We start from the raw sequence: 19,868 nt of genomic DNA, 5'->3' as shown, positions 1-19,868 counted from the left end.
AATTAAAAAATATAAATGAAATATATAATTTAAATATTTCTATAACTATTAATGGGATTGAATTTTTAATTTAACCCCCTCAAAAGAAATATTGGTAGCCAGATGATCTCACTGGAGAACTCTACCAATTCTATATAGTATCTTCCAAAAAAGCAAGAGGAACAGCTTCTAATTCATTTTCTGAAGCTAGCCTCACATCTGTAAGAACATTAGACAAAGTCTGCACAAACAGGTACTCCAAACCTGCACCCATTGTGCATATACATGCAGCAATAACCAACAAAATATTGGCATATAGATTGAGCCTATGTGAAATATCAGAATCTATGAAAAGGATTATGCAACAGATAAGGTAGACTTTATAAGGGATACAAGGCTGGTTCTAAAACCATTCAGTATAATCCGCCATCCTAGCAGTTTCAAGAAGAAAAGTCAGAGGTCATTGAGATGGTCAGTGGGTAAAGACAGCTGGACCAAGCCTGACAACCTGCGCCTGAACCCTGGGACCTAGATGGTGAAAAGGGAGAACCAATTCCTGCAAGCTGTCCTCTGACCTCCACATTTAAACTGTGGCATGAGCACTCACGCGAGTACACACACTAAATAAATAAAATGTGCCCATTATAGTTTATTTAATAGAATAACCCACAAAACTGAGTGTATTTCTGTATACTATCATGGACACGTAGACACCTGCCTCCTCCCAAGTGCTGGAATCTTAAGACATATACTACTGTGCCTGGCTCAAAGTAAAAAAAAAAAGAAGAAGAAGAAAAAAAGAAATTTTTTAAACTTTATTTAACTTTATTTCATGCACATTGGTATAATGATGTCAGATTCTCTGGAACTGGAGCTACAGACAGCTGTGAGCTGCCATGTGGGTGCTGGGAATTGAACCCGGGTCCTCTGGAGGAGCAGTCAGTGCTCTTAACCACTGAGCCATCTCACCAGCCTGAAAAAGAATATTCTTAAAGAGAGAGGAAGTAGACTGTCTTCTAAAAAGCCCAAAGTATATGAGACTCTGAAGAAAAGTTTCCCTTGGGGTGATTTTAGGACGGTTGTCAAGTCAGAAAAGGCTGTACGATCATTCTCTGCTTCTTTCTCTAAGGTCAGTCCTGGCACCTACTCTAAAGAGATGTTAATATTTACATATGAGTGATTTAAAGAAGAATCTTTCCCCTGCATAAAATTCACAGTCACTGACTGGAGAGATAGCTCAATGGTTAAAGCACTTGACATGCAAACATGAGTTTGCATTCCCAGCATCCATGTAAATGCCAGACGGATTTGGTAGCTGCCTGTAATTCCAGCCGCAGAATGCAAAGGCAGAGCAAGGGATTAGCCACATCAGTGAGCTCTGGGTTTGACTGAGGGCCCAGGCCTCAGTGAATAAGCTGGAAGAGTGATGGAGGATGATTCCCAACATTATGGGATGGGGGTGCACCACATCTACAAAAGAAAAGCATACACACACAAAACAGAATCAGAAAAAAAAAAAAAACCAGTTTTCAGTCATCAGTAGGGAAGAGTCTGTTTCTTAGACCTAGGCATAAGGGAGTCCAACAGTCTCATTTGGTGCACTGATTGTGTCTCACGTAGTTAACTGTAATGTCTTTCATCTAAAGACTAACACCGACTTAATCTGTGGCCGAGAGGAATGTGAGCTGGAAAGATCGCAGCCCCATCTAGGTGCATTTTCGGGATAGCTTCTTATTCTTAGAGAAAACAGCCCCATCTCAGCCAGTGCTCTTAACCTCTGAGCCTTCTCTTTAGTCCCACAATTCGGTTTTTTAAAAGAGCATGACTCTGCAGCCAGAAATCAGGAAATGGAGGCATGTTCTACATAAGGAGCGAACGGGGGCACACGAGGATGAAAGGGGGGCACATGGAACCCAGAACGAGAAACCACAGGCTGATGACCGAGAAGAGAGGGGCTTGGAAAGAAATTAAGGAGTGATAAGCAAATTCTAAGAAGACTCCCCAATTTTTCTCTTCAAAGGTATATGTATTTTGTATTATGCTATTGTCTTTGTGTGGGTGACATCTGTGAATATAACAGAAGAATCAGCCTGCTCCACTGATTACTTTGCATCACACAGGACTCGTGCAGACTGCAGCAGGCCCTCCTGCTGATCTTTGCAGGTGTTGACGCCATATAAGGAGAGGGCCATGTGGCTAGGGTCTCAGGGCTGTCTTAGATGCTGTTAATCTCCACAAATAGCCAGAAAAAAAAATGGGCTCTCAATGTCATAGTTGTGTGTGTTACATGTATTTGTGTGAACATACGTATATGCAGGTATACATGCCTGTGTTGAGGCCAGAGGTTGACACTGGGTGTCTTCCTTGACAGCTCTGAACCTTATACGTTGAGGCAATATCTCTCATTTGAATCCAGGGCTCATATATTTAGCTAATCTAGCTAGCCAGCTTGCTGTAGGGATTCTATATATTTGTTTCACCAGGAATGAGATTGCAGATAGGTTACCGTATCACCTGGCATTTACATGGGCAATGGGTTTCAAATTCTGGCCGTCATGTTCGTGTTGCAAGCAGTTTACTCAATGAACCATCCATCCTCCCAGTCCAAATTCCACATCTAGGAAATGAGTCTTACCAGCAACTCAGAAGACGTCGGAAGTGGTTTCTGGGCCTCAGAGGAGAACACAGCTAGAGATGGCTGAGAGTCCAAGCAGAAGACTCAGCTAACAGTATCCATGGAACTATGAGGTAATAAATTTGCATTGTTGCAAGCTACTAGCTTGGCAATTTATTATACATCAATAGAAAACTAATGTAGAGGGCCGAGGAGGCGGATTGGTGGGCAAAGTGTTGCTATTCAAGTATGAGGACCTGATTTGGATCCCTGGCATCTAACTCTACTGCTAGCGACAGCGACAGAAGGACCCCTGAGATTTTCTGGCTATCCCGTCTAGCCCATCAGGTTCGGTGAGAGACCCTGTCTCAAAAATTAAGGTGGAGAGTGACTGAGAAAGACACCCAACACTGACCTCTGGCCTGCACATGAATTTCCAGGCATACCCACCGCCACCCACGTCTATACACAGGAGAAGTAATATAGAAAGCCTGCTCTAGATCTGGGAAGATCTGGACTATTAAAAAAAAAAGAAAGATGGAAGACAGTCTCCCATTGGGTAAATGGATCCCAGGGGGTAGAAATCTCATTTGGAGCAACCCCAGAGGATAATGCATGCACCACCCCTTGCGCAACTGTCTTCAGCCTTGGCCACTCTAAGATTTGACAGGACGGAGTATAGACTGGTACAACCTCCCCAGAAGTCCATTTAACACGGCAAGTGTGGTGACACATGTTTGTAATGCCAGCATCTGGGAGGCTGAGGCAGGAGGAACTGAGGAGGACACACTAAGCTGTGCAGCGAAACCTTGTATATCTCAAAAGAAAAAGGTCAACTCGAGTCCATTTGGCAATGGCTATCAAAATCACAAGAATATATACGATTTTTAAAAAAATTACATTCTGTTTGTTTGGTGTGTGTGATTTTGCTCCCTTGTGTGGAGATCCAAAGACAACTTTCGGGACTCTGTCAACTTTTGATTGCTATGATAAAGCCCGTGACCAGAGGCAGCCTGTGGGGAGAGGAGTTCATTTAAGGTCGGCTTACACTATTACACTCTTACTTCAGCCAGTCATCTGAGGGAAGTCAGAGCAGGGATGCAAAGCATGCTCGTGGAGGTGGGAACGTAAGCAAAGACCATGGAGGGGTGCAGCTGACTGGCTTGCTCTCCATGGCTGCTCAGCCGGCCCTCTTCTCCAGAACCTCTGGGGGGGGGGGTGACGACTCTGCCCATAGTGGTTGGGCTTTCTCTCCAAGAAAATGCCCCACAGGCTTGCCTATAGGACGGTCTCACACAAGCAAATATTCTTGGTTGAGGTTCCTCTTCCCAGATGACCTTAGCTTGGGTCAAGTTGACAAAATAATTAACCATCTTTCCTTCTGCCATATGGGGCCTGGAGATTGAAGTCAGGTCCTCGGGCTTTGCCCAGGCAATTTTACCCGCCAAGCCATCTGGCTGGCCTTAGTATATGCTCTTTGATTCAGTAACTGTGCTTCTAGGAAGTGACTCTACCCAGAGACATATATTAGCAGACATAGGAGGTCCTCTGTACTTTGGACAATATTATACTCCGGAGTGCACTTGCTCAGTCAATCAACAGGTATGCATTATTAGTAACAGAAAATGCTTGTCAATAGAGATGCCTCAATATATTGTTGTACAGCTGAATACTACTGAGAGGATAGTAGTGAAGGAATTCTATATGAATCAATTTCAAAACATTTCAATACATTTTTTAAAAATTTTAAATTTTATTTTACTTTTGATTTTGGAGACAGGGTTTCTTTGTGTAGCCCTGGCTGTCCTGGAACTCACTCGAGATAGGGTTTCTCTGTAGCTTTTGGTTCCCCTGGAACTAGCTCTTGTAGACCAGGCTGGCCTTAAACTCAGACATCTGCCTGCCTCTGCCTCCTTAGTGCTGGGATTAAAGGTGTGCACCACCATGCCTGGCTTCAATGCAATTTTTACGGAAAAAAACATGCCCACAAGGCATGTTAGATATGGTGCAAAAGGGACCTTTGGGGCTTCCCATAGCGGGTGGGGCCCAAACTGCACCGGGGAACAGAATACACTCTGCAGAGAGAGCTCTGTGGGGTTTACTGAAAAGAGGGAGGATGAGGGGAAAGGAGGGAGAGATACAGAGACAGAGAGAGACAGAGGGAGAAAGAGGCAGGGGAGGAAGGAGAGAGGAGAGCAGAGGGAGAGAGGCTGAGACAGCTTGCCTTGGGAAAGACTGAGATATGGAGTGGGCGGAGCTTGTCTCTTAAAGGGACCTTTGCACCTATGTACAATCAGAACTGCTTGCCATAAACAGAGGAATGCCAGGTTCCCAAAGGGCAGGGTCAAAGTGTGCCTGGATATTAACAATATAGAAAGTAGAATATATCATATTAAAAGGAGAGAAATAGAGCTGACTGTGGTGGCGCACGCCTTTAAGTCCAGCACTCGGGAGGCAGAGGCAGGTGAAATTCTGTGAGTTGAGGCCAGCCTGGTCTGCCGAGTGAGTTCCAGGATAGGTTTCTACAGAGAGAAACCCTGTCTGAAAAAACAAAAACAACAACAACAACAAAGAGGGAAATGAGGGTGCAGACTGGCTTTCGTTCATTCTGCTTTAACTCTTGCAGAAGGCCCCAATGGCTGCCTGTTTGAAGAGGAAATGAAGGACAGAGTCCTCTCACTATGTGACTGTGGATATATTTCCTGGCTTATTTTTGAGCTAAGGTCTCCCGTATTCCAGGCCAGCCTTAAACTATGTAACTGAGAAAGACCTTGAACTTGTGATCCTCAATATCCTGAGTGCTAGGATTGCAGGCCTGAGGTTTGTGTGGTGTTTGGGAATGAACCCAGGGCTTTGAGCGTGCTAGGTAAGGGCTCTGTTAACGGAGCTATACCTCCTCTCCCCTATACATTTTGTTTCTGAATCATGTTGGGCTATCAATTGTGTAAATGGTCAAATAAATGTATTTATTTATAAGAATTTTTAAACCGTGTGTGTGTGTGTGTGTGTGTGTGTGTGTGTGTGTGTGTGGCCACAGAGGCCAGCAGCATCATGTCTGCCTGGAACTGGAGTTACAGACAGTTGTAAGGAACTTGATATAGGCGTTTGGAAGCGACCTCAGATCCTCTGCTAGAGCAGTGCACGCTCTTAACTGCTGAGCCTTCTCTCCCCGTCTCTCCAGCCACCAATGAATGCATTTTAAAGTGAAAACATTTAATGGTACAATAGAGTTCGGAAACCACAGGATGAGTCTAGCACCACGTCTTCCCACTCCTTCACAGTGCTACCAAGCCAGAGGCCCAAGTTCCTCCCACACCAGTCTCGAGCACGGGGTTTTGCAGCCACATCACTATCTTCTAAAGGAGTCACTGCTTACCTTTCCCACGCCAGCTCTCTGGGCGGGATTTAGGGGCTGCTTTTTCCCAGAGGTCACCAAAGCTCTCCAGTTGCATCCTCAGGGCCCCTGCTGGCAGCTGAGAGTCCCCCAGGAGTGGAGAATTCTGAGGCTCTGGCTAACTGCCAGGCCCCAAGCATATGGGAGAGCTGGAGATCAGACAACCCCGCCGAGCCTGTCCGGCAGGTCGGCACCCCCTCAAGCAGCCCGGGATTCCTAAGGGATGCATCAGGGCTAACAGAGCTGTTTGCGCAGTCGTTCCCCTAGGCCTGTTTGAGCCCTGTCCTCTACCCGCCCAGGTCTGTAATTTCGCTTATCGCCTCTGTCCCCAGTGGTCATTCCTCTCTCCTCAGTCCCTCCTCCTCCTTCCTCGACCCGAGCTTTTGGCCTTGATCTGGTCCTTTTGCTGCTAATCGCCTTCCGGTAGCAGACAGGACCCAGCAAGAAACAGATGGCACACCCCAACTGGGTAATTTAAGAAGAATTTAATAAAGTACTATTTCTGAAAGTATGGACAGGATACAGGGAATCTACTCCGGCTAGAGCAGTCCCCTGTGGTAAGGGGTGGGTGCAGCGCCATTGGAACTGAGGTTTGTGGTCGCTGCCGCAGGCAGGCAGTTAGTTCCCTGGGACTCTCAGCTAAGTAACAACACTGGACCTCGGGCTACTCTTTCCATCCTAGTTCCTTAACCCAACCGGAATCCACTGATTCTGTTCAGAGAACACATCCAGAGGACAGAAGGGATGCATCCAACACCCTTCCCACTTCAGAAAGGCTTCAGAGCCAGAGGTTTCCAAACTCTAGGACACAGGGGCCAGGGGTGGTGGCAATGCTGGGATTGCAGCGCAAACCTGGTCCAGACAGATGTTCAAGGCCATCCTCAGCTACTCAGACACTTAATGAGTTTGATGTACTTAGGCTAAATGATACCCTGTCTCAAGCAAAACAAAACAAAATAAAGTGGATGGAGAGATGGCTCCGCGGTTAAAAACACATACTGTCCTTTCAGAGGACTAAGTCCAGTTCCCAACGACATATGTCAGGCAGCTCACAAAGCCTGTAACTGCAGCTCCAGGGTCATCTGAGGACTGCAGCTCCAGGAGCACCTGGACTCAAGTGCACACACTCCCATAGAGACACAAAAATACACATAATTTATAAAAATAATCTTAAACACAAAACAACAAAAACAAAATAGTCATATGAATTCTAGCAGCCGGTGTCTAGAGCCATCAGCGCTCACCCTGGAGCCACTCTGATTTTAATCATGGTCCCGCAGACCCATCTTCACCACACTACAGCAAAGCCTTGTATTCTTTCCTTTGCCAATAATTCATATGCATGCAGAATAAATGAACCCAGGGACTTTCTCATGCTAGCCAAATGTGCCTACCAAGGGAAACTTTCTGTTTATTTGTTTTAGGGAGACAGGATCTCACTGTGTACCCCCATGCTGGTTTTAAATTTGCAATCCTCCTGTTTCAACTTCCCAAGAGCTGAGATTACAGGTGTGAGTTTACCTCATCCCAGACTAAATGATAAAATAAAAAACTAAAAGCTGGTCATGGCGTGCATGCCTGCAATCCCAACATGGAGGAGGAAGGGATCCTAAATCCCAGGTCAGCCCGGTCTACGTAGAAAAGCCTGCGCAGGATCCTTTGTGAAAACAGATGTTGAAAGCAATGATCTCAGCAATGGTCATTAGTGGACACCAAAAGCATTAAGTAAAATCAACCCTGGAAACTTTCTAATAGATGAACCAGACTGGTGCCACGTCATCCCACTAAGGGATTTCAGTCTTTCTACAGGTGAGACAACACCTGCGATCTATCTCTTGCTGTGATGTGGCCAGACGTTCACAGCAGGGCCTACTAGGTACATCCTGCCGGTAACAAAGCTTCAGTGAAGTCTCTTTGTCTAAGAAGAAAGAGGAAATGAATGCAGGGACACCCTGCGGAAGCAGTCAGCAAGTGCCCAGGACGGATTAGCCAGTACTTTCAATAAATCCATAGTAAGAAAGTAAAGGGGAGATTAAGCTGTTATAGAAAAACCCCAGCTTCTGAGCTGTGACAACCAAGTATATAACAGAAACCTTGCTTAGGTCTTAAAAATCTTTGTTATCATTAGGACTTTGGGTAGAGACTAAGATGCGATGATGCTGTGGATTTATTGGGGCTGGGAATGGAATTCAGTGACAAAATGCTTGTCTAGCAGGCATTGGGCCTCAGGTTTGAGTCCCAGCCCAAGAATATAAAAAAGAAAGAAAAAGAAAAGGGAAAGAAGAAAAATGTTGTTGCTTGTGGAACTGGGGTTTAACCCGGAACTTCGCACATGCTGGACAGACACCAGAGCACACAGCTACCGGGTCCAGGTGTTCATTTTGAAGCTGCAATTGGGGCATGGTGTTTAGAGCGATTTCTGTGTCTTTATTAGGTAGATGCCGTGACACGGTCTGGGCTTGCTTTAAATACGCTGACAAGACCAAGTGTGCCTGTACATAGCGAGTGTCTATACCTTATTCCTTCAGAGAAAAATACTTGTGTCTCTATTCCTGAGTTAGAGGTTTTAAATAATTCACAGAAGATGCTGGATGCTTCTCTTCGTGCACGTCTCTCCCCACAGTCGTTAGGATATGGTTGGCCACAGCACAGTCATCATGATTCTCTCTGTTGCCATGGTAAATATAATATGCCTATGAGAGTCTGCTCTTGATGGACCATTGACCACTCCTAGCCATTTTTTAAAATTGTAACTATTATTTTTCCTTCATGAGTATGAGTGCTTGTCTGTATGTGTGTCTCAGAGGTTGGGTGGTGTCTGATCCTCTGGAACTGGAGTTACAGACAGTTGTGAACAACCCTGAAGGTGCTGGGAACTGAGCTTGGGTTCTCTGGAACCAGTGCTCTTAACTGTTGAGCCATCTCTCCAGCCCCAATTCCTAGTCATTTTTTTGTATTGAAGGTTCTAGTCATTTTTTACTGAACCAATCAATTAATTTGTGTGTATGTATGTGCAAGTGCTATGTTAGGCCACACACATACCACAGTGGACAATTGGTAGCCCTTGCTGTACCCTATGTTTGAGGCAGTCTCTCTCATATTGCTGGTGCCCTGCACACTCTAGGCTAGCTGGTCCATGAACTTCTGATGTGGCGGACAGTGATTCCTGCCCCCACTCCTGTCTTGTTGTGAGAGTGCTGGGGTTAGAGACGCGTGCACCTTGCGTTTACTTGGGTTTAAGGACTTCTAAGTCAGATGGCCATGTTTGCACGGCAGGCGATAGCTTCTGTCCACAAATCAGTGATTAGAGAATTTTCAGACACTTGTGTTTTCAAGGAGAGCTCTGGGGAACAATGAGGCATGCGCACCACTATGCTGAAGGCTCCTTAGGTGTGGCTCCTCCATCTCCGAATGATGGGCTGCTGTCACAGAAAGACTGGAAGCCAGACAAATTTTACAAGTGATTTGACTTACTCACAATGATTTGAGTAGAATTCTTTCTTAATCTCTAAAGTTCAGTGCTTTCATGAGAATTTATACCAAATTCAGCTGCTGCATGGCAATTTTACCTCGGGTGGGTAAATTTGGTATTATTGTACATATGATGGGGGGTTACTCATGCCATGATATATGTGTATGTGTGTGCACATGCCATGTAGTATGTGGGGGGGTGTTGGAGAACAACCCTATAGAGTCAGCTCTCTCTTTCCATGCAGACAGAATACTCATATCTATAAAATAAAAATAACTGAAACTTTAAAAAATAAAACAAAAACAAACAAGCAAAAACTCTGTCTTGAAAACCTGGAGAGAAAGCGAGCGAGAGAGAGAGAGAGAGAGAGAGAGAGAGAGAGAGAGAGAGAGAGAGAGAGAAAGAATAATGATAGAGTTCAGATAATAAACATTTTCTGCTGGTCTGCTGTTGTTATTGCTGCTGTTAATCAAATGACTACTGAGAGAAACTAAATTCACATTCTTTCAGAAAGGAAAAACCCAAGGCAAGATAGTTTGACAGACAGGTGCTGCCAAATGTGTAAGGAGTAACGATGCCAACTCTCTAGAAGCTCTTCCAGGAATTGGCGGAGAACCCTAGCTCACCTTAGGAAGGCAGTGTTACCATGACGCCAGTACCAGAAGTAGATATTGCAAGGAAAGAGTACGACAGATGGACAGACACCCTTTCTGGCCACAGACAGAAACACTAGTAAATGATGATAGCAATGAAAAATAAGAGCCAACTACGAGTGGGATTTACCGTGGGAGACGAAGCTCCCAAAGTCAGTGGGCTCCAACCTGACAATGGGATTCCAGAGGGAAATCACATGCTCGTATCAAATGATGCAGAAAAGGTGGCTGGCAGAAGTCAACCTCCATCCAAGAAAAAAGAAAGAAAGAAAGAAAGAAAGAAAGAAAGAAAGAAAGAAAGAAAGAGAGAGAAAGAAAGAAAGAAAAAGCCCAAGCCATTCACAGTAAATTAGAAGGACAGATAATTTTCCTCAAGTTAATAAGGCTTACACACACACACACACACATGCTCTCACACACGCTCACACACACATACACACCCTATTTCAAATAGTTTTTGCATGTTTTTGATTTGTTTTGTTTTTTTGAGACAGGGTTTCTCTGTGTAGCCCTGGGTATCCTAGAACTCACTCTGTAGACCAGGCTGGCCCCTGTTTCCTGAGTCCTAGGATTAAAGGTGCGCACCACCAAGCCCGGCTACTGCAAATGTTATTTTTAACCATGAAAGATTGAATACTTTTCTTTTAAGATACAAAACGGGGACTGTAGCTCAACTGGTAGAGTGTTTCCCTAGCATGCACAAAGCCCTGGGATCGAATCCCAGCACTACATAAACCAGCTAAAGATAGTGTCTTTAGTAGTACTATAACGACACACATCTGCAATCCACCCCGTGGGAGTAGAGGCAGGAAGATCAAAAGTTCAAGGTCATCCTGAATTGAGTTTATAGCCAATCTGGGATGTGTGAGATTATGATCAAAATATTTCCACTCCTACAACTAGTGGTGACGATGATAGCCAGGCATAGCATTGCACGCCTTTAGTCCCAAAAGGCAGATCTCTTGAGTTCGAGGCCAGCCTGGTTTACAAAGCAAGTTCCAGGACAGCCAGGGCTACACAGAGAAATCCCATCAAAGCAAAAAAACAAAAAAACAAAAAAAAAAAACAAAATAAACAGAAATAACAATAATAGCCAGGTGGTGGTGTACACTTTTAATCCTAGCACCCGGGAGGCAGAGGCAGGTGGATCCCTGTGAGTTTGAGGCCAGCCTGTTCTACAGAGCAAGTTCCAGCTCCATGACAGTTAGAGCTGTTACACAGAAAAACTCTGTCTCTAAAAATTCATAATGGTAACAACAACAACAAATTGAAAACAGAGAGCCGAGTGTGGTAAGCTTGTAATCTCAAGCTAAGACAGGAGAATCACCTCAAATTCAAAATCAGCCTGGGCTACAGAGTGAATTCCTGGGCAGCCTAAGCTGACAGAAAGAAATGGAAAGCCAAGCCAAGGTGCCAGCTCTGAGCAATCTACTGTTCAAGTCTTCACTGGAAGTCCTGGGTCCGTACAAGAAGACAGTAAACAGAAGGTGCTGGGGGGAAATGTCCCTTGCCCAGGCAGTGGGATTGTCTCTGGAGAAAATCCCAAGAACTCCACAAGAGAGTGCTAGAACTCAAAAGAGAATTCAGTCATGTGAGAGGATAGCTGGTCAAGGTCAACACACAGCGTTTCTGTACCTGGTGCTAGCAGTTTGTCCGGCAAGTTCTTATATAGCTGCGTTTCCAAAGACTTTTCCTATCCCGAAACTCAGTAGACCAAGCTGACCTGGATTAAAGGAGTGCGCCACCATGTTCAAAAACAGCTGAAAAAAATGTAAAATATCATCTGTGTATCTCTAAAAGTGAAATGGCTAGATAAAAATCTGATCACATGACCTAGCGAGATGATTCAGTGAGTGGTTAGGAGCACTGTGCGCTCTTCCAGAGGACCTAGGTTCAATTCCCAGCTATAACTCCAGTTCCAGGGCATCTGACACCCTCACACAGACATATATTCAAGCAAAATGCTAATGCACGTCTAAATAAGTCTTTTAAAAAATCTGATAATACATATATTATCAGACACTAAAACTATTTAAGAACTGCGGGAAGAAGTCAAATAGGTAAATAAATGGAAGTATTTTTTTTTTTAAGATTTATCATCCAAAAGAGGGCACCAGATCTCAGTAGGGATGTTTGTGAGCCACTATGTGGTTGCTGGGAATTGAACTCAGAACCTCTGGAGAGGCAGTCAGTGCTCTTAACCTCTGAGCCATCTCTCCAGCCCATAAATGGAAATATGAATTAGAGAACTCACCAAAGTGTCGATTGCGTTGGGTGGGTTACTCAGTCTAGGGGTTTGTAACCCACCCTGCAATCAGTTATTCCAGGGTCTCGGAGGGGCGCTACCTGGAAGGGAATGAGCTAGGACAGAAGAATGAGGCTAAGCAGATTTGTCAAAGCCCCCTTTATTAGGATCATGGTTGCTGCTTATATAGGCCCTGGATGAGGACTTTGGGGGGCAGGGAAACTGGATTCTTGCAGCGTGTTCCAGGTCACATGGTTCAGGTTCATCACGTAGGCAATCACGTAGGCCAGGAGGTAGGCCAAGAAGTCACAAGTTGCCACACCTGGTTCCCTGGATAGCTGGAATGTGAGGCGCGTTCCGCTAACAGATAAGTTAATTGGGTGTGGGGCAGGTTCTGTCAATAGAACATAATTATGGGTGTGGGGTTCCCTGCAGACTCCTCAGGGTGATGGTTCCTGAATGATTTTTAGGGGGGAAGTGGCTCGTGACACCAAAGAAACATGGCAACTGCCTCCAAAATATCTAGAGAGGTCAAAAATCTATCAGAATTGTTTTATAGTCAAGGTATTCTAAACTAAAAAGGCAAAGTCACTAGGTTACATGAACCAATTTAAAGAAGAATAAAATTGAAGGCGCCTTCAGTTTCTGTTTTTAAGACTTATCAAGGGCTGGCTGGTGAAATGGTTCTGTCACTAAAGCGCTCACACGCATGAAAATCTGAATTCAAAACCTGTCATCACCTGCAAAGCCAGGTGCTGCAGTAGCCCGTGTCTGCCATCCCAACACTGAGAAGGCGAGAGACAAGTGGGTCTCTGGAACTTGCTGGCCAGCTAGCCCCGCATTCAGCGAGAGACCTGCCTCAAAAATTGTGAGGGATGGTACCTGAAAATGACACTCAATATCAACCTCTGGTCTATACACACATATGCACACACAGACACGTATGCACAAATACACTTTACACACACCTAAGCACAGAAGGCCTGCTATGTAGTTATAATCATGAAAGCTGCTTGGCATTTTTGCAAGGAGCTAGCCACCCAGATCAATAGACACAGAAATCAATGGAACAAAATCAAGAAGCCAGAAATAGACCAGTAGAAATGTGGGCAACCAATTTTTGACAAAGGTGTGAAAGCAATTCAGCTGAGGAAAAATTGTCTTTTCAACAGGATGCTGGAGCCATTGAACATCAGGGGAAGTGGGGGGGCTCAACTTAAACTTCTCACCTCACATAGAAATGAACTCAGAAGGGAACAGAAACGGAAGTATAAAATAGAACTATACAGCATTTAGAAAAATAGTGTTTGGAAAAAACTCTTCAAATTCAGAGCTAGAGTTGATGTCAAAAGTAAAAATGCACATTGCAGTTAGTGAAAAAATGGTTTTCTCTTTGAAAGAGCCTATGAAGAAGCAAAATTGGGCAAGTTATGACGTGAGAAAGGCATTTGCAAAGCCCACATCTGATAAGGATTCTAGTTTAGAAGATGGAAGAAGCGCTTGAAATGCTCCGGTGAAGAAATGAAAAGCAGTAATGAGAAGAAGCATGGAAGAGAAGCGGACTTCACCCAGTGAGACACAGAGATAGCAAACACACCTGCACGAAGCTACTCACTTGACCTTAGCTGGCAGAGAAGTGAGAGAAACGACTTCTGGGAGGTATGAACACATGCATGCCCACTGGAATGGCTGTGAGATGCTGGCAAGGCTAGATACTTTCCTGCATACAGGGTGCTGGAGTCCTCGTGCACGCTGGAAAGCCTGCAAAGACGGCAGCGCTGCTTCTGAAGCTAAGCAGATGGCTTAATAATTCTCTCAGGTATTTACCCCAGAGCGAGGGTCGTTCAAGTAAGACAGGTGAGTCAACCAGACTCAGCATCTGCTTTGGAAAGGCCACAGGCTAAGGAATGTTTTTTACATTTTTAAAATAATTGCTTAGGAGAGGAAGGGGGAGAAGACAGTGGTGGCGGTGGAGGAGGAGGACCCGTGACAGAGATTATCAGTGGCTTACAGGGCCAAAGAGTCCCCCCCAACATCTACAGAGAAGATGTTGCTGACCTCTGCCCAAAGAAATGAAAACGTGAAGTCCCCATTGAAATCTGTCTGTAAATTCTTACAGCTCCTTTCCTTTCGCTGCAAACTGGAAGTCACCCCAAATGTCTTTCAATGGTGACTAGGTAAACAATGAGCAATCTGATTATTAAAATGGAACTCTACTCAGCAATATAACTTCAGGAAAGACTAGATGAAGGCTAGAGAGATGGCTCAGTAGTTAAGAGCATGTGATGCTCTTGCGGGGGACCTGAATTCAGTTCCCAACACCCATGTGAGCCATCTCACTAACCTTCAACTCTAGCTCCTGGGGAAATCTAACACTTCTGGTATTCCAGGGCACCTATACTCTGTGCACACATTCGAGAGCACACAGATACTCATACACACACACCAACACACAGACACACACACACCTAAAAATAAAAATATTTAGGCTGGGTCTTGGTAGTGGTACGTGCCTTTAATCCCAGTACTCAGGAGGCAGAGACAGACAGGTGTTTGGAGGCAGAGGTGAGTTCAAGGACAGCCTGGTGTACAGAGTGAATTCCAGGACAGGCTCCAAAACTACACAGAGAAACCCTGTCTCTTGAAAAAAATATAAAAATATTTAAAATAATACTATATTGTTGATATAATAATAGAAAACTCAAACATGGATGAACCTCAAAACCATTACACTGAGGGAAAGAAGCCAGTTTTAAAAGGGATCCCCTGTGTGATTCTTCTAGAACAGTCTTAAAACTATAAAAGTCCAGCGACAGGAACAGATTAGTGGTGTGGGTCATGGGTGGATGTGACCACAGGGGGGGAGGAGGATCCCGTGATGGAGCTGTTCAATTTCTTTATTGTGCTGCCGCTCACACAAATATACCTATTTAAAGATTTGTGTGATTTTACAGCCAAGGAAAGCGTCCATTCTACAGCATGACATTTGGGATGGGGGGTTTGCTTTGTTTTGTTTTGGGGAAGGTTGTTTGTTTTGGTTTATTTTTATGACAAGATTTCAGATTGCCCAGAGTGGCCTCACAGTAAGTAGCCAAGGCTAGTCCTGAACTCCTGATCTTCCTGCCTCCTCTTCTGCGTACTGGGATTATAGGTGTGCACCAACCACCACGTCTGGGAATTTTTATTTTAATTTATTATGTTTATTTATTTATTCAGGGTTTTTGTTTTGTGCTTGTGTGAACTCACACACACATATACCATAACATCCACATACAGGTCAGAAGACAGAATTGCAGGGGTCAGCTCTCCCCTTCCACCTTTACCTGGGATTCTGGGGATTGAACTGACGTCATCAGGATTGATGGCAAGCCTTTATTTGGTGAGACACCTCTTTCCTGGAAGCTTTTAAGTAAAATACTGAAAGGAAAAAGGAAGCTCAAGCACTTGGTGATGCGTAGTTCACTTTAAAGTTGGTCATGGGGCTAGGGACGTAGCTCGGGGAGAATGCTCCCAAAAGGTCTTGGGTTCCATCCACAGCATTACAAAAATAGATACATGGCTGGTGAAAGCAAATGAAATTCTCTCTCTCTCTCTCTCTCTCTCTCTCTCTCTCTCTCTCTCTCTTCTTTGAGACAGGGTTTCTCTGTGTAGCCCTGGCTGTCTTGGAACTCACTCTGTAGACCAGGCTGGCCTTGAACTCGGAGGTCCACCTGCCTCTGCTTCCCAAGTGCTGGGATTAAAGGTATATACCACCACTGCCAGTAAAAGTGAAATTTTCAATTGAGCTGGCAAGGGTTAAGGGAGCAAGATAATGGCAAGGATACTGGCACTGCTTTGGGTAGAGTTTAGGCTGGCTAGTGTCCCCTGCCAGGCTGCCATCCAGTACTGTAGAATGTTGCACAAGGAGGAAGAGTTAGGTGGCGAGGGCCATGAGGCTGAAAACAGATGGAGATCATTAGGCGTGTCACAAATCCTCTGTAATATCAGGGCTTCTGGGATGACATTTTCAATGAGTCATTTCAAGCTTCACTAATACTTTGGCAGAAGTTAGATCAGAGGGTTACAAGTCACTCTCGAAGAGAAAAAAGCATATTCTCAATTTTCAGAACCAGTGCCTGAAGTAGCACTTTAGAGCAAGAAGGCTCGGCATTCACGAGCAGGTGCTGCTGGGAGTTGGGTTTCTCTGTGTTGAGCCTATCACACACACAGACCTCACAGGCTCGGGTACTCATGCTAACACGGCCCCGTGGTAACAAACATTCTAGTGTTACCTCCAGATGGTGGCAGTGACGAATGGTAACTCCAATCCCTCTTCATCCAATTAAAGACTTCCCAGTAGAGCCTTGCAAACGAATGTGATATTCTTTGTCATCCAAGGACATGGCTCCCTGCCTAGTATCTCATAGTCTGTTAAAAAAAAAAAAACATACAGTTTCTTTTTCTTTTTGTCTTAGGCATATAGGCATATGTGTGCTTGTCTGTATGTAAGTGTACCACATGCATGCAGTGCCCTTAGAGGCCAGAAGACAGTGTCAGAGCCTCTGGAAATGGAATTACATGGGTTGTGAGCTGCTAAGTGGATACTGGGATCAGAACTCAGGTCCTCTACAAGAGCAGTAAGTGCTCTTAATGCTGAGACATCTCTCCAATACTTCTCTGCCCATTGCTGAAGGTTAGCTGATGGGGATGTGACCCAGTCAGTGACGAGGCACTTGCCCATCTCGTGCAATGCCTCTTGCATCCCCAACACACACCCCCCCCCACACACACAATGATTAATTGATATGGGGAAAAAGGAATTTCTAAGTCCATCCTATACTCTGTATGTGTGTCTTGGTCACTTTGTTATTGCTGTGAAGAGACACCATGACCAAGGAAACTTACAAAATAAAGCATTTAATTGGGAGCTCACTTACGGTTCCAGAGGGCTACAGTCCACAGCCATCATGGTGAGGAGCATGGTAGCAGGCAGGCATTTTGCTTCACAATCATGAAGCAAAGAAAGCTAGCTGAGAATGACATGGGCTTTTCGTTGGTTTGTTTTGTTTTGTTTTCATATTTTTCAAGACAGGGTTTCTCTGTGTAACAGTCCTGCCTGTCCTGGAATTTGCTTTGTAGATCAGACTGGCCTTGAACTCACAGAGATCCAGGCCTCTGCCTCCCAACTGCTGGGATTAAAGGTGTGTGCCACCACCACCCAGCTGGCATGTGCCTTTTATTTTGTTGCTGTTGTCATTGTTTTGAGACAGGATTTCTCTACATAGCCCTGGATGTCCTGGAACTCATTATGTAGACCAGGCTGGTTTCAAACTCAGAAAGCCACATGCCTCTGCGGCTATTGGGATTAAAGGTCCTAGTTTTAGGCATGGCCTTTTGAGACCTCAAAATCTACTCACAGTAAAGCACCTCCTCCAACAAATTCACACCTCCTAATCATTTCCAAACAGTTCCACCAACAGCAACCAAATATTCAAACTATGAACTTATGGGGGTCATTGTCACGCAAGCCAGGGCATGTGGTGTATGTGTGCAGGTGCAATTGTGTTTGAAGGCCAGAGGTCAAATTTGAATAGCCTCCTCAGTGGTTTTCACATCATCGTTTGAGACAAGGTCTCTCACTGAACTTGGGGTTCGCTGATTTAGATAGACTGCCTGGCCAGCAAGACTCTGGGATCCTCCCATCTCTGCCTCATTTGCCAATGCATAGGTCATTTTTCTATCTTCACAACGAGATTACGTGCCTAGACCACCACATGTGGCTTTTCTGTCTCTGCTAGAGATGAAGCCAGGTCTTCATTCTTACACAGCAGGAAAATGGAGGAAGAGGCTCCCTAACCAGCCTCCAGTTTGCCACAGGAACTTTGTGGTGGTGGAGGATGGGTTGGTGGAAAACCATTCGGACATCTTCCTGAGAGTGTTTTTCAAAAGGTAAACATTAGCCTGAAAAGAAAATCAAGAGGCCAAGCCAGGGCCTTTGATGTCAGCCTGTGTGCTGATTAGGTCCTCCAGGAGCTTTTCAGATGCCGACAGTCTGGAGGGAAGAGGCCTATCAGAAGGAAGTGCCTGTGGGAGATAGAGACCTGCCAGGTGGGTAGGGCCAGGCTCAGCTCATAGCCATGGAAGAACAAGACCTCAGATAAGAAACTGAGACAGAATAAAAGAGACTCCAATCAAAACTATGCTAAGATCTCATCTCCACTATTCGGCATGGTCATAATCAGGAAGTCAAACAAGAAGGAATGTGGGTGAGGACAGGAGATGGAGGAGCCCTGGGACACTGTTGATGGGGATGTAAATTAGTGTACCTACTGTGGAAATCACCGTGGAGATACCTAAAACACTAGTAAAGACAGAACTTCTGGGCATTTTCTCAGCACAGCCAACTTACTCTAGAGATCTCTGCACACAATAATAACCACGTCATGGGATCGCCCCAGTGCTCACTGACCAGTGAATGGGACAAGAAAACAGGCTTCATACACACAACAGAGGTCTTTTTTATTTCTTCCAAAGATTCATTTATTTTATGTGTATAAATGTTTCCCCCCTGCATGTATGCATGTGCACTGCATGTGTGCCTCATGCCTGCAGTGGCCAGAAACAATTCTGAGCTGCCATGTGGGTGGTGGGAACTGAACCCATGCCATCTGAAAGGGTAGCCCTCAACCACTGAGTCATCCTACCAGCTCCTGCAATGGCGTTTTCTTCATCCATAAAGAAGAGAGAAAGTATATAATTTGCAGAAAAACAGATGCATCTAGAGACCATAATATTAAGCAAAAGGAGCCAGAATTGGGAAGAAATTTATGGTGTGCTTCCTCTTACATGTGAATCCCAGATTTGAAAAAAGGGGGATGGTTGTGGGGACTATTTAGGCAGTTGGCAGGACAAAGGGAGAGTGGAGGAGGTCAAGAGAAAATAAGGAAGGGAGAAATACAAAGTGTCTTGTACTCTATAAGGCCTCGCAAGGAAGCTCCCAATTTTGCAGAGCTAATACATGAGAACAGTTTTTGACATGCCGAGTCACAGTGACGTCAACAACATGGCGGATTAAGAAGCTGTGGATCATAACCATTTTTCTTCCCACAGGGACAAGGTGTCCACATCAAAGTGTGGGCCTCTTCCCTTTGTGAAAATGCCAGCCAGGTGGCTCCTGCATCCTAGGAAATGGGAGAAAGAGTTTCATGAGAAAGTGGCTGGGATGCACTGGCACCTTCCCTAAGGAGAGTCTCTCTCATCAGTACAGGCCCACCCGAGACTGTGGGAACTCAGTACGCTGGCTCTTCCATGGGAAGGGAAAAACAGAAGTGAACTGGATATCAAACATTCTGACTTCTCTGGGGTCAGGGGCCACCTGAGGGGCTGGCTTTCTGTCTTCCTTGTCTCAAGAGTGCTGACAGAACTCAGCATGCTTCAGATGCCACAGGTCACTTGGAGCAAGGCAGCCTGCAGTGACTGCAGAGAAAGCTTCCCCTAAGACAGCAGATAGGTTCACAAGGCTTGGAGGCTTC

Source organism: Alexandromys fortis, unplaced genomic scaffold (assembly GCF_014885135.2).
Source record: "Alexandromys fortis isolate MF-2015 unplaced genomic scaffold, M_Fortis_MF-2015_v1.1 scaffold_83, whole genome shotgun sequence".
NCBI lineage: Eukaryota > Metazoa > Chordata > Mammalia > Rodentia > Cricetidae > Alexandromys > Alexandromys fortis.
The sequence above is the reverse complement of the archived record's forward strand: the minus strand, read 5'-3'. Positions refer to the sequence as shown.